The following is a 15716-nucleotide window of genomic DNA, read 5'->3' on the forward strand; positions in this document are numbered from 1 at the left end:
ATCTTCTTCTCGAAAAAGAAATTGACAAAATCTATGTTTTCTTGTTTTGATAGAGAAGCAGCGAAATGAATGACCTTAGGGTTGTTAGGTGTACCCAAATTTATCTCTTCGGTCATTTCCACAAGCAATGTTGATTTATTCTAACTTGACAAGGGTATGTCCAATCTTCCACCTTTGGGTGCCTTAGAGAGGTTTTCACCTACATGTACGTCTTTTATTTTTACTTTTCCATGATCAGAGAGTGCCTTACAGTTTTCATTTAAAGACCCATTCTTTTGATTTTTTACTTTTTCTTTTTCTTTTTCATTTTTATGACTAGAAGATGGAGTTGACTCCCCAAAATATGTTGTGGAATCTAAATCAATAGTAAACCCTGCCTTATGATCGCCTTGTGGTATGCCTTCCTGTAGTCCAAGGAATTCTACAATTGCTTCGTCATTTTGAAAACAATCCAATTTGAGTGGTTCTTGTTGGTCATGTTGGATAAGCTGTGGATAGACAAGGGGCATGTCATCATCGGTTTCAAGGAGAGTTAGGGCCGAGATGTTAAGGATAAAAATGTCTGTGGTATGACTGTCTGAACTACTCGTATCTGATTCGGAGCTTGTGTCCCAGAATGACTCTATCCAAGCATTAGGACACATTTTGGGAGGGGGAGTTATTTCATGTTTGTCTTCCATGGGCAAATCATCAGGGTCAAGGAAAACATTTTCAAGGGCATAGGAGCTAGAAGAAAAGGAGCTCCACTTCCATTCATTGGAATTAGTTTCAGGTTGGATATCCTCAGGTGTTATTTCATCATTAGAGTCCCACATGTGGTCACTTTGGTAGACGAGGTTCCAATTCGCAATGGTACAAAACCTAACTCTAAAGTTGGATGTCACATCTTAAGTATAATATGTAATGCCCCGCCAGGAAACCCCTAAGGGTTAGTAAATATTTTTTTTTTTTATAATAATAGTTAAGAGTATTACTGATAAGCTACAACCTCAAGATAAACTAGGGTTAGCAAAAACTTAGATAGCACAGCGGAAGGCTAAACAATCCTAAGGAGTTTCCCAACATGATTACATAACCTTACACCTAACTCAACTTGTGTCAATTGATCCAATAAACTGGATGACTTAGTTACGAGATAATGCATTCGACATGGTCATATGTATGTTCAATGAATTGACGTCTTAGAATTTTAGGAAGCTTTCATTTACTTTGGGTGGTTAGGAGGCCATTGTGAGGTTATTTACTCAATGCACTATAATTCATAATTTCATTAGGAGGCCTCCCAAAAGGTTCAAGTGTTTAATATAATGAAGTTCATTCATTGGGTTTAAGGTATCCATTCACAATTGATATCATCCTTTAATATTAAAAGTATGGCTAATAAGATGAGATTCGTTCATTAAGGATTAAACTTCCATTAATAGAGTGAGGTTCCTTCATTTGAATTCAAGCATAACCAACTAATGAGTCATAGTTATTTTATGGAGGATAGAGTGCAAGTGGCCATAGAGTTCATTCATTGAAGTTTTAATAACGCTAATAGATGGACTAAATTCATTAAGGTGAAAATGTATTAGGAACACATGAGTTATTCCTTTAAATTAAAATATAGTTAGCAAGATGATATTCAACATTATAGGATTAAAATACAAGTTCATAGTGACATTCTTCCATTAGGGTTAGAATATAACTATTTTGTTGTGTGCCACTCTTTTTAGTTAAATTAAGTTAATATGAAAAGATACATTTACTAAGATTAAGATATAAACAACTAATTGAATCCTTCCCTTTTCAATTCTTTTTTTAGCAATCATAAAGAAATTCATTTATTTGGGTTATAATTATGGAAGGCTAGTTGAGTTCACCCATTTATAAAATTAATCTGATAAAGATTATTTGTTAAGATTTAAACATAAACAACTAAGTAAATTCATCTGATAAAGCGAAATTTATTTAACATGGCGATACTCATTTAAGAAGATAAAGTAAATACCTATATGAAGTTCATCCTTTAGATTTCAACTTAGAAATTATAACATTAATCCTATCTTTGTTACCCATTCACATTCATTCGATTTACAAGCTTTATAACAAGTTAAAACATTAATGGTATCCTAATGAGATTCTTTCCACCATTATTTCCTTTAATTATCGTAAACCAATTTCTTTTCCATAATCACACTTACAATATTTTGTGAACCTGATTACTACATTTATCAAGATGAATAATTTTATGCACTTTGATTTAGCTGCATTTAATTCCCGTTATACACATACAAGATACAACCATACATGATAACTTAAAGTATGAAATAAAGGAAACTAAAACATCGCATAACATAGATATGATCTCGGAGTTCACCCCTAAAGGGCTACATCTCCGGGTCTGCTCAATTGCAAGACCCCTCTGGCATTTAATATGGTTAAGATTACATAATTTACATGACTTTGACATCTCTGCCCTTTAGGCGACACATCCACTATACAACATCTACCTCGATTGATTATTACATAGTGATCCCTTTTAGAGGTGGGCCAAATTGAAATGACCAAACACTAGCATATCAAGTCTTACCATTACATAACCAATTTTTATTATAGAAATTTAAACCTACATAGGCATTATCTGGTAGAGGTATTCGTTTACCATATCGTTTTAACCATTAATGTCGATCAAATTTATGGGTTTGCTAAATTAACTTTTATTTAAAAATTCACATTAATCCACCATTAATACTTAGTCCATGTTAATAATATGTATTAACCCAAGCATGATGTAGTCAATATGAAATTAATAACTTTTATTAAAGTATGGATTCACTAAGTGTTGGTTATCTAAATCCAAATATTATTTAATAATCTGGGATTAAATAATATAAAAGAAACTGAATTTAAAATTAAATAATATAAAAGAAACTGAATTTAAATCTCTTAAACTAAATTTAACTTCACTTACTAATTTGATTTTTTTTCTTTATTTTTATATATTTTTATATATTATATACATATATTCTTTTTTTTTTTTAACAATTTATATAAAATAAATAAATAAATAAATAACTTTTTTTAATTTTCAAAAAAAAAAGAAGAGGGAAGGTACCCACGTGGACACCCATGTGCCCCCTCCCCCCCCACATGGCAGCCCATGCTACCATTGGTAGCACTGCTGCCATTGGTAGCGCTGCTGCCATTGGTAGTAGGCCGCTACCTCTGGTAGCAGTAGCTACCTGCTGCCTCCCAGCCTGTTAATGATATATATATATATATTATAATAGTTTTCAGCATATACAAATTAGTAATAATAAAAATAACAAATCTCCAAATACACATCACACAGTCTTATAGACAGGGATATAAAGCATTTTCCGGCAACCTCTCCATTCTTATATTTTTTTTTTTTGAAAGAAAATCACAGTCCATATATTTTCTAGATTGCTCAAAATAAACAACCAACTGGGGAACTATTTTTTTTGAAATAAACATGAACGAAACAACCAAAACAAAACGTAAAAACCCCCATTTTCCATTTATCATAGAATGTCAAGAGTTTCAAAACAATAGAAGAAATTGTTGAATAACCCTCCCATTAAGCAAATCTTTGGCACAAGGAAGCTCTCTTCTCACACAAAGATCCAACAAAACTAATCTTTAACAATTTTTTTCTACAAAGAAACTTACTCATGGGCAAACAATGGAAAATCTGAAAACCAAAATTGCAAGAACAACATACAAGCCTCTTTTCTTTCTTTTTTTTTTTTTTTTTGTTGTTAAAAACAACTTAAACAAATCGATAAAAGAGATTCCTACCTCAACAAGCTTTCCTGGAAGGATTTTGATGATGAGCCCCCAAATCTGCTGCTCTCAAACTCCATCCTTGTCCAAAATCCCCAATCTCCCTTCCAAAAACCATTTTTTTTTCCCAAAAGATGACCCAAGGAGAGAACCCCCAAAAACATTTCAAAAACTAGGTTAAATGAGAAACCCCATTTTTTGACCTAATTTTCAATTTCGAATTTAGGCATTTATTTTTAAAAGAAAAGAAAATGAAAAATGGAAATCATTCCTTTCTATTATTCAATACATCTTATTCGCTTTTCTTATTTAAAATTAAAATGCTTCTATTTCTTATTTAATTCTAATTTTAATTTCTACATATTACTTTAGCCAACATTTATATTTTGAGCTATTAACAAGGGTAAGGTATTTAATTCAATTTAAATTTCCAAAAATCAATCCTTTATACTATATCAGCTTTACAAGTAAAAAGAAAATAATTTCTTTTAAATAATAAAATTTACCCTTTCCTTTCCAAAATGCGAAATGATTAATTTATTTCTATTTCTCAAATGACTTTAAATCTTTCCTTTCTAAACGCATAACTCATTAAATTCGTTATTATTAAAATTAACTATTAAATTGACTCGCTATAACATATTAAAGCGACCTTTTTAATAAATGACTAATCTCATGAAAGAAACCTATTTATTCTAATTTTCTCAACTACAAATGTGTAAACGAGCACATTAACCCAAGTTAAATACTTTAAGCTTGCTACAATTCTAATTAAAGCGATCTCTTTAAATTAACGATTAATCATATAAAAGAAGCTACCTATTTAAATTTCTAAATTACTAATGCGTACATCTACTCATTAAATTGAATTTAATACTTAGGATAACAAACTCCACTTACCCCGTGCAAGGCACGCAAATCGAGGGAGTCCACCAAATCACACGACATGCTACCCAATGAAAAGAAAGCCCCACGAACCACACACACGATGCTCACCTGACCATGGCTAAGGCAAGATGAGAGTTTTATGACCCCTAAATCCGAATTCTGAGGACGGAGGAGGTTTACTCAAACCGGTGAACCTCGAAGGAGATGAACCTCACCCTAGGCGGTGTTGTACCTACAATCTCCTGCACCCATGAATTCACGCAAGCATACATATACATATACATATTCAATGAAGGCGTTAACTCAAGATTTATCACAAGAGTTAGGAAACAATTACATTTACATAGGAATCGATGCAAAAGCACAATAATAGGTATGCATGATTATTTATATTATCTAAACTCCACATTGCATCACGGTTAACCTACCATTCAAGAATGCCACATAGGAAGTCAATCAATGTCAAGTGGGTTTTACAAGTCCAACCAGGGTAGGGGCATTACATAATAGGTTCTAGTCTTCCTTTCTTGTTAGGGCCTAAACCACTGCAGCCATCATATCCCTTTTTCTGCATTATAGTAAACCCTTTTCCATACTACTCCACTAGCAATTTGACAGGTGGTGTATCAGTTTGATCCTGATAAAGCCAATCGGTTACATCATCCTCCAAAGTTTCCTTGTTAAGTTCACCCCATTTTGTAAATGTAGTGGGGGGATGATATTGAATGACTGTCTTAGGTTCCTTTTGCAACAAATGTGGTTTGCCATGTGATTTTGGAGATATTGGTAAATTCCCGATGAGGAATGTTTGAGCCATTGAATACTCTCCGCATCCTTGGTCCTGTATCTTCAATATTCCTTTCACAGCTGTAGACACCTAAAAATGGTCAACGCTTGTGGAATCGTACTTTAACATTTACGCATTGCCTTATTTTAGGTTTTTGCGTCGCATTAACATTTCTCCTATGATTCGTACTTGGTTTTTATCATTTGCGAGCATCGAGTCATTCTTCTACATTCTTCAATCATCTCGCTCTCGAATTTGGTCTTGTCGAGAACACTATCCAGTCATGATTTTGATCGATTTTATCCTATCACATCAATGTGCGTGCTCATTTGTCATCATTCTGGGCATCGTCGATCCTAATTAGGGTTTTTTCCTCTTATCACTCTTGTGATTTTGTGATCGATTTGTCATCGATCGTTGTCATGTTCAACCTTGTCATTTTGCGATCGGTCGTCATCGATCGTGGTCATTTTTAATCTTGTCATCTTGCAATCTAGTTTGCCGTTAATCTTCGTCCTCTTGTCAATTTTGTCATTTTGGATTAATTTGTCATTGTTCCTCGTCAATCGGCACATTTTATCAATCAAATCATTTATCACATTGATCTTTTATTAAATCAAAATCATGATCAAATCGAATCGATATCAATTATCCTTTGTCAAGACCTAATTGTCATCCTTGCATTGCTAATTCATCTTCTAGGGTTTCGTGATTTAATCATTTAACCTTGTTTGTCATTTCCCCTTCTAGGATTAATAAATTATTTATTTATCCTAAGTCTTCGTGTCGCAATTAAATGTTTCATTTAATTGGCTAACTAATTATTCCTTTTTTTGTGAATTAATTAATAAATGAAAAATTATTAATTAATTTACCTAATTTCCTAAAATTCCTTCTTTGTGAATTATTAATAAATGAGAAATTATTAATTAATTCACTAAATTCCTAATTTCATCATTTCTAATTCTTAATTTCCTAATTTCTAATTTTCTAAATTTCCTAATTCTTAATTTCCACCTATTTTCTAATTTCCTAATTTTAATTTCCACCTAATTAACTTGTCTCTAGTTCTCCCTAGTTTTGTGCTTCATGCGTCATACTCTTGACATAGCAAGATGTCATAAGGTTCTAGTTCTCTAAGCTTTGCATTGGCAATATGTCATAATTCATGACATAGAAGGTGTCATAACCTTCTTCTTTTCACTCAATTGTGCCATTTTTGAAATTAATTGCTTCTAATATCCATTTCATGCTAAATTTGATCCTATCTCCAATTTATCTATAAATTGGATGATCTTCATCAATGAAAGCTAATTGGTAATCACTTTGTCGAAATAATCACTTTGTCGAATCAATCACGCTCCGAGTACTCTTGTGCCACGATCTTGTTTATTTGCTTTCATCTCATGTGTGTGCACTTGAAGGTGAGATCCACAAACAAAGGCTATTTGGAGAAGAAAGAAGGACAATGGAGCCGCATGAAGGAAGCATTTAGATCTACATTTGGTTTGCATAGTCTTTAGTTTTGAATGTTTCATTTTCATGTCTTTATTGGATGTAATTAGGATAGATCATTGCAATGAGCTTTTGTGATTGAGCTAGATTAGTTTTTATATTGCTTGTGATGATTTCCAGATTTCCTATGCTACATAAATTGGTGAACCTGATGTGAACACTAACCATCTAACCCCTTAACTGTGTTTTTGAGTGCTTTTGAGTTGATTTGCAGGCCAAATACCCAAAAACAAGGCAGTGCAGGGCTTTCTGGGGACTTCTGCGCCTGTGTCAGACAACCTGCGCCTGTGTTATGCATTCTGCTCCTATGTCAAGGACAACCTATGCCTATGTCATGCATTATGCACCTGTGTCATGAGTTTTGCGCCTGTGTAAAGTCCAGAACAGAGGTAAAAATGCAGTGTTTTACTTGAAAACTGTCTTGTTTTTGCATTCTGTTTTTTGTGTTTTTGTTTTTGGTACTAATTATCTGTGCAGCATCTTGGCATACGCATGGAAAAGACAACAAATGAAACTACTAACATGTTTTATGCAGAATCGATAGTCAAAGAATAAACACCTCAAACTTCTAACTTGGGTTTTGCAAGTTGCCTTGGAGAAACAACTAAACTTGGTGTTTGTCATTAGTGTTTTAGGCACCTAGTGATTTTTTTTTAATAGGTTGGAATGAACATGTTTTTTCTTTGATTGTGGAGTGTGACATTGGAGTAGGAGAGTATGCTCTCATCCTTTTTAGGGTGATCAGAAATCCAGATCTTCGATACCATGCTCGTGTCTTTGATTGTGTGTCTCCTTTAGAGGTCCTGCCTTCCTGACCATTTGCTTTTGCAAGCAAGTGATAATCGTGAGAAGGGAACGACCCAAAGTGAGTATGGCTAGAATACCTTGGCATTCTAACTCACTATAAAAAAATACTTGATGGGCGAAAGCTTTGAAGGAAGGGTTACGTGGGAATTGCAGTTACTTGGGAAGTGATGACCCTTGGACTCTTTGTCATATCAACATCTAAGTAGGACCTCATGGTCTAAATCGTGCTTGCGCAACTACATTTTTTTGGTATCTTGATGGGCTTAATGTCTCAATCACGCTTGCATGACATCAAGGAGTAACGCTTAACAAAAATCCTGACTAAACACCTTGTTTTTAGAGGCCAAAAACCCTTCTAGTTGCTTGAAAAGGACAAGTTCGGATACTTGGAAGAGATACTAAGTTCGCCATGGGGAGATTTCCATGGGGACTGATGCTTGGCTTCCCTGAGAAGTGAGTGTCATGGAGGGGAGCCCATGGGGTCAAGCATCTATGTATTCTCCTTGAATCCCATAACAAGTCTACCTCTCAAGTGCCTAATGTCCTTGCCTACCATAAGAAATGTGTTAATGAGCATGATTGTCTTGATTCTATGTTAAAATATCTTGTCTTCTTTGCTTGTCAGAAGTTGAATTGCATCTCATTTCAAAAACAAGGCAAATTGATTCAAAACAAGGCTAAACACAAGAACATTTCATCCAACAAACTTCAAAACATCTTCAAACATGGTTGTCAAACATTTTTCAAAATCTTGTCTCAACATTCATGTCATTTAGATTTAGGTTCATCCTAGGTTTGCATTTTGCAAATTCATTGTCAACTACCAAGGTTAGGTTTCACCTAGGTCATACTCCTATGCATATCAATAAGTGGTCATCCATTTTCATGTGTCCTCTTGCAAAAGAGTAATACCATTTCATATATCAACCTTAGGTTGACATTGTCGCACATTTACATTTGCATACCCTAGGTTTCTTCATTAAGCTTAGGTCATTATCATATCATATTAGGGTCATTTGCATAGTAATTGTCCCTTTGCATATAGTCTCAAAAACTAGGTTTTGTCATACTTGAGTAATCCAAATCTTTGATAAACTCTAAGTCATTGTTAAGAAGTCTAGACCTTATCAACCCTTTTGTCCTTTTGTCATCAATGTCATTTCGTCAAACCTAGCTTAGTATCCAAGCATATAGGGGAGACATTGTCATTTTGTCCTTTTGTCACTTGGTCCTTTTGTCCTTTGAGGTCTAGACATCATTTCAATTTCCTAAGGGTCTCATTTTTAGAATTGCATTCATGAGTTTGTCAAAATCTCAAAAAACAACAAAAACATTAAGTTGCATTGTCATCCTTTAGGTTGCATTTGTCAATCCCATTAGTTGCATTGCATAGTGACATGTTTGTTGAAATGAGGTCTCAACCTTCTTACGAAGCCATGTCATCATAATTGAGCAATCAATCATGTCAATCCAATCTCTACATGTCTCAGAACATTGATCAAACTTTTCATGATGATGTAAATGTCCAAATACAAAAACTAGAGGAGAAACTAGCTCAAGAAGAGGAGATATTGGAACAAAGAGTGAAAAACATTGAGAAGAATAGATCACAAATGTCCAAAATGTTTCAAAATTTTCTAGGTCGAAATCCAAAGATTGAGCCAATTGATGTAAGATCTCTTCTTGAACGATCAGACATACCAGCTCTCCTCTCACAAATAGAGATGATGAAACAATTTCAAGAAAGGAGACAACATCAATTTCAACATTATGTGCCTCCACAACAAGAACAAGAAGGTGTTTACTATCAATCAGATTTTCAACCAATACAACCAATGGTTCAACCAATTGTTCAACATATACAACCAACACAACCAATGGTCCAATTTCAACAATATGTCCAACCAACTTTACAATGTCCACAAATTGTTCAACCAATGGTGGAATATCAATGTCAACAACCACAACCAAACATTCAAATACAAAGGTTGCAGCATGCACCAAGCCAAATTTTGAACATGTCAAACCAATTTGATCACCATCTAGTTCGAAATCAAAACATGACATCAGACCAGAACCAACTCCTTTCCAAACAAGTTCCAATTCTAGATCCAATCATGTCAAAACCTCAAAAGAAAGGTGGCTTTATTGCAATGCTCTTTAGGAAATTACCAAGTCAGTTTATTGAGGAAGATCAAAATAATACACTTATGTCTAGCAATGCCTCATCCCCCCACAAGCAAATTGACTCTCCAGTGGCATCTATCCCTACACCTCTAGAAGTTTCACAAGAACCTTCCATATTGTCCTCATCAAACAATACACCCAAGGATGAAATTATCCAAGAGCTATCCATAATTGATTGCCAAGATAATCCAATTCATGATGCACATCCTTGTCATGTTTTAGAAATACAAGACCCAATGCCACCGTGCACTTTATTGCCATTACCTATTTTAGAGGACCCCATTCGAAGTCCTTCTTCCTCATGTTCAAGCATTGATTCCTTGCCAGATTCCATCACAAATGTTCAAAGTGCATTTCCTTCATCCCAAAACACTGAGCCCTTGTCAGAATCCTCCATGCATATCCAAAGTCCAACCCCATGTCAAGAGGATAATTTAGAGCATGAAGAAACGTGTCTTGAAACAGATCAAGATCAAGATCCTAAAACCTTATCATCCCATCCAGTTGTTGACTAGGATCCCATTTCCCTAGAAACTCATGATGATTCCCCTATTCGTGTCCATCCTATCCAAAGTCCTATTGACACTCCATTCCTCGAGCAAGATCAAGATATCCTAGTCCATCCAATCCCAAACGATCCCCTTCCATTTCATGGAAAAAATGTCCTTCCAAATCCCATTGGCATTCCACTTCCTAAGAAAGATCAAGATATCCTTTCCATCCTTTCCAATGATCCCATTGAAAGTCAAGAGAAAATCACCTTTAAAGAGGATTCCAATGATCTTCCTCCTTGTCAAGATCAAATTATTCCTTTAAATCCTCCACAAGATCCTTTTGTTCCTTCATCTCCTTGTCTTAATGCTCCATATACACTCCAAGATCACATTTCTTTTGATGATCCCATTATTTCTCCCATTCCATCTCTTGAAGAGCCTGTCATTGAACCATGTCCACTACACAATCCTAGTCCCCCTCATGATCCTAATCCCCCTCATGATTCTAATGTGTCAGTGCAAGAAGTTCATGAACCCTCGACATGCATAATGGGTTCTTCCACTTTGGTGCAATCTGATCCACTTCAAGATCTCATTATTTCTCTCATATCATATCCACCTCATAATGGACTCGCGTCTTCTTCCCAAAGAAAAGAGTATCCTACAAGTCAAGATATTCATAAAGGCAAAGGAGTAGATCTCCATAAGCAAGAATCCCTTCATGTCAAAGAAAATATTAAGGCTCATGTCTACACAACTCACTCTCAAGATGTTGGTATCCCTCCATCAAAATCAAAACATACACCTTCCCCATCATCCCTTCCATCCATCTTAGGTCCTTATATCCCTTCGTCCTCTATGCAAGGTCAGCAAAGGCACACATCCTTGAGTAAATTTCATCAATCCAAAATAACTCCATTTCATTCATATCCATCCATGCATTCCTTTCCCCCTCCAAGCAATTTGGATGCCAAGTATAAACGTCATAAGTCTAGCAATCCACATGTAGTCAAGGATCAACATGTCCAATCTAATCAACATGTCAAAACAAAGAACAATATGATATATAAAGAAAAAGAAATATCCAAAAGGCCACAAAGGCCCATTGAGAAAAATAAAGCAAAGTCAAAAAATATATGGGTTCCTAAATCCCTTGTGCAAGCAATGCACTCCAGGGAACCACAAAGCATGAAAAATCAAAAACCATGTGGATCCCTAAGCGGCTCCTTGAAGCACAAAAGCCTAAAGAAACATCAAAATTGGCATCCAAAGTTGCTATTCCTCCATCCAAACCTCCCAAGTGTATTTCTCCACCACCTTCTTCATCTGTTTTGGGCCCTTATGTCCCAAAATCCATAGCCTTTCCTTCGTCAAAATCTCAATATCCAAAATCCATTTTTCCTCCATCAGTCCATCACCCCTCAAGGTGTGTGCCAATGTTGATCTTGCCTTCATTTCCATCCACTGAAGCCCAATTCTTCCAATACCCTATCCATTATCCAATGCATATTTTCCATCATTCGATCCCTTTGATCCCATCCTTTGCATAAATCCTTACCTTAGTTTCATCTCATTTTCCATGTCCTTATCCTACCAACGTCTTTGAGCATACTTTCAAAGGTCATGGTCCATTTTTTTTAATGCTGCTATCCAAAAAAAAAAGAGACGCTTGAGTCCTTCTTTCATCCCCTATCATGTGTCCATCTTCTATTGAAAAAGTCAAAATCCAAAAAAAAAAAAGTGAAAAAAAAGTGAAAAAAAAAAAGAAAAAGAAAAAAAGTAAAGCAAAAATAATTCGTCCACTGGTGAAAATCTGGTAAACAGGCACCTTGGGCAAGTACCATGATGAAAACCTGGCAAACAGGCGTCATGCGTAATTTATGAACTTCTTGCACACTACACTTGGGGGCAGGTTTCCTCCTTCCTATCCTTTTGTCCTTCATTATTCCATTATCCTATCGAACCCCTATCATTACCCTTCATATCCTATTGTCCCTCATGTCCAGTTTCCCTTTCCACCTTTGATCTTGACAAGGTTGACGATCTTCATGAGCATCATGCATCTTGTTTGCAACTTTTAGTCTATCATAGCTTTTGGTCATTTATCCATTTGCTTATTACAACCTTTCATCCATATTCCTTGTCTTATTGCAACTTTTTTCCACTATCCCGTATCCTACCCCGACCTTCAGTCCATGTCCCTTATCCATTCTTGGTCTTGCTTATCCTATCCATAGCTTATCACTATCCATACACTCTTTCTGTCCCTTGATCTTGATCTGACATAAGGACGTGAAATGCAAAACATGGTTTCAAAAACCTCTTGACATGTCCCTCATGCCATGTTCCTGCTTTACATTGTCATATCCGGTCTCTTGTCCCATCACGCAATAGCCCTTGTAAATTGCATCTGTATTGTCTCCATGATAAAATGCCTTTGTCTTCCCTCTATCCACCCACATTTCAGAAAGCCTATTTATTCACCTGTCATATTCTTTGCCTTGCTAGACACTGGGGGCAAAATCATAAAAATTGAAAAATGTCCTGAAAAAAATCATAAAAATTGAAAACCATCCTAAAATAAAAAATTGAAAAAATTGAAAAAATGTTCTGAAATAATTCAAAAATTGAAAAATGCCCTGAAATAAATCCAAAAAAATTGAAAAATGTCCTGAAAAAATGAACAAATAATCCAAAAAAATCAAGTAATGTCCTGAAGAAAATCCAAATCCAAAAACAAGCATTTTGCATTTTGTCAATAAATGATCCCCTTTTGTGCATAAGACAAATCACTGAGCATCCCTCCAATGACATGCAATCACACACTATGCTTTAATGAAATCATGCATAAACAGATGAACTTCTTTTTCAATCAAACCAGACATTCAAACTGATCACAATTGTCATATCAATCAACATCAATATCATTGGTCCTTGGCACATTTTCATGAGTCTTATACAGGGTGTGGTATGCTCGAAACCAGACTGTGTCCTGTCTTAGACGGGGTACCGCATGTCCTGGAAACAGATAGCATGATCGTTCTATTAGTACTTTCAACTTTTGACAATGAAGATCAAGGTGTTTGTTTGATTTATTGGCATCTTATCTTTTTTATTGGTTTCTCTTCGGTCATGTTCCTATGTTACTCGATGATGTCACTGAGTGATTTAGAGTGACCGGGATGGTTCATGGTCCCTTTATTTCTTTTTGTTGTGATTGCTATTTGTCTGTGATGTGTCTGTCTTTTTCAAAAAGGGTTGCATTTCAGCTCTGGCCTTCAATGCCATGATACTACGCATCCATTTTGCCATATTAAATAAAGGTTCTCACCTACAAAGTGCATTGGTGAAAGCAAGTTTTCCTTCATCTCTAACTGTCCTCTGTCTAATTTCTTCTTACTAACATTTCTTCCATCAGTCTTGGCGATCTGTTCGAACCTATCATTTTCTGTCATTCTTATCGATCAATTGGCCTCTTTTCTGGATGTTTCCGGCCAATTCCTCGAGGGGGCATGCATATGTCATTATTATTGTCTGGGGCATTTTCATTATTGTTCTTTGAAACAACGCTTAAAATCGCATTGTCTCAAAGAGGGGCAAAATGTAGACACCTAAAAATGGTCAACGCTTGTGGAATCGTACTTTAACATTTACGCATTGCCTTATTTTAGGTTTTTGCATCGCATTAACATTTCTCCTATGATTCGTACTTGGTTTTTATCATTTACGAGCATCGAGTCATTCTTCTACATTCTTCAGTCATCTCGCTCTCGAATTTGGTCTTGTTGACAACACTATCCAGTCATGATTTTGATCGATTTTATCCTATCACATCAATGTGCATGCTCATTTGTCATCATTCTGGACATCGTCGATCCTAATTAGGGTTTTGTCCTCTTATCAATCTTGTCATTTTGTGATCGATTTGTCATCGATCGTTGTCATGTTCAACCTTTTCATTTGCGATCGGTCATCATCGATCGTGGTTATTTTTAATCTTGTCATCTTGCAATCTAGTTTGCCGTTAATCCTCGTCCTCTTGTCAATTTTGTCATTTTGGATTAATTTGTCATTATTCCTCGTCAATCGGCACATTTTATCAATCAAATCATTTATCACATTGATCTTTTATTAAGTCAAAATCATGATCAAATTGAATCGATATCAATTATCCTTTGTCAAGACCTAATTGTCATCCTTGCATTGCTAATTCATCTTCTAGGGTTTTGTGATTTAATCATTTAACCTTGTTTGTCATTTCCCCTTCTAGGATTAATAAATTATTTATTTATCCTAAGTCTTCGTGTCGCAATTAAATGTTTCATTTAATTGGCTAACTAATTATTCCTTTTTTTGTGAATTAATTAATAAATGAAAAATTATTAATTAATTTACCTAATTTCCTAAAATTCCTTCTTTGTGAATTATTAATAAATGAGAAATTATTAATTAATTCACTAAATTCCTAATTTCATCATTTCTAATTCTTAATTTCCTAATTTCTAATTTTCTAAATTTCCTAATTCTTAATTTCCACCTATTTTCTAATTTCCTAATTTTAATTTCCACCTAATTAACTTGTCTCTAGTTCTCCCTAGTTTTGTGCTTCATGTGTCATACTCTTGACATAGCAAGATGTCATAAGGTTCTAGTTCTCTAAGCTTTGCATTGGCAATATGTCATAATTCATGACATAGAAGGTGTCATAACCTTCTTCTTTTCACTCAATTGTGCCATTTTTGAAATTAATTGCTTCTAATATCCATTTCATGCTAAATTTGATCCTATCTCCAATTTATCTATAAATTGGATGATCTTCATCAATGAAAGCTAATTGGTAATCACTTTGTCGAAATAATCACTTTGTCGAATCAATCACGCTTCGAGTACTCTTATGCCACGATCTTGTTTATTTGCTTTCATCTCATGTGTGTGCACTTGAAGGTGAGATCCACAAACAAAGGCTATTTGGAGAAGAAAGAAGGATAATGGAGCCGCATGAAGGAAGCATTTAGATCTACATTTGGTTTGCATAGTCTTTAGTTTTGAATGTTTCATTTTCATGTCTTTATTGGATGTAATTAGGATAGATCATTGCAATGAGCTTTTGTGATTGAGTTAGGTTAGTTTTTATATTTCTTGTGATGATTTCCAGATTTCCTATGCTACAACAGCATCTAACAACTTATTAGGATCCACATAATTATGTGAGTGGGCCTCTCTATTGACTGGGACTTATTGCTGCA

This window comes from Cryptomeria japonica, chromosome 11 (assembly GCF_030272615.1).
Source record: "Cryptomeria japonica chromosome 11, Sugi_1.0, whole genome shotgun sequence".
Lineage (NCBI taxonomy): Eukaryota > Viridiplantae > Streptophyta > Pinopsida > Cupressales > Cupressaceae > Cryptomeria > Cryptomeria japonica.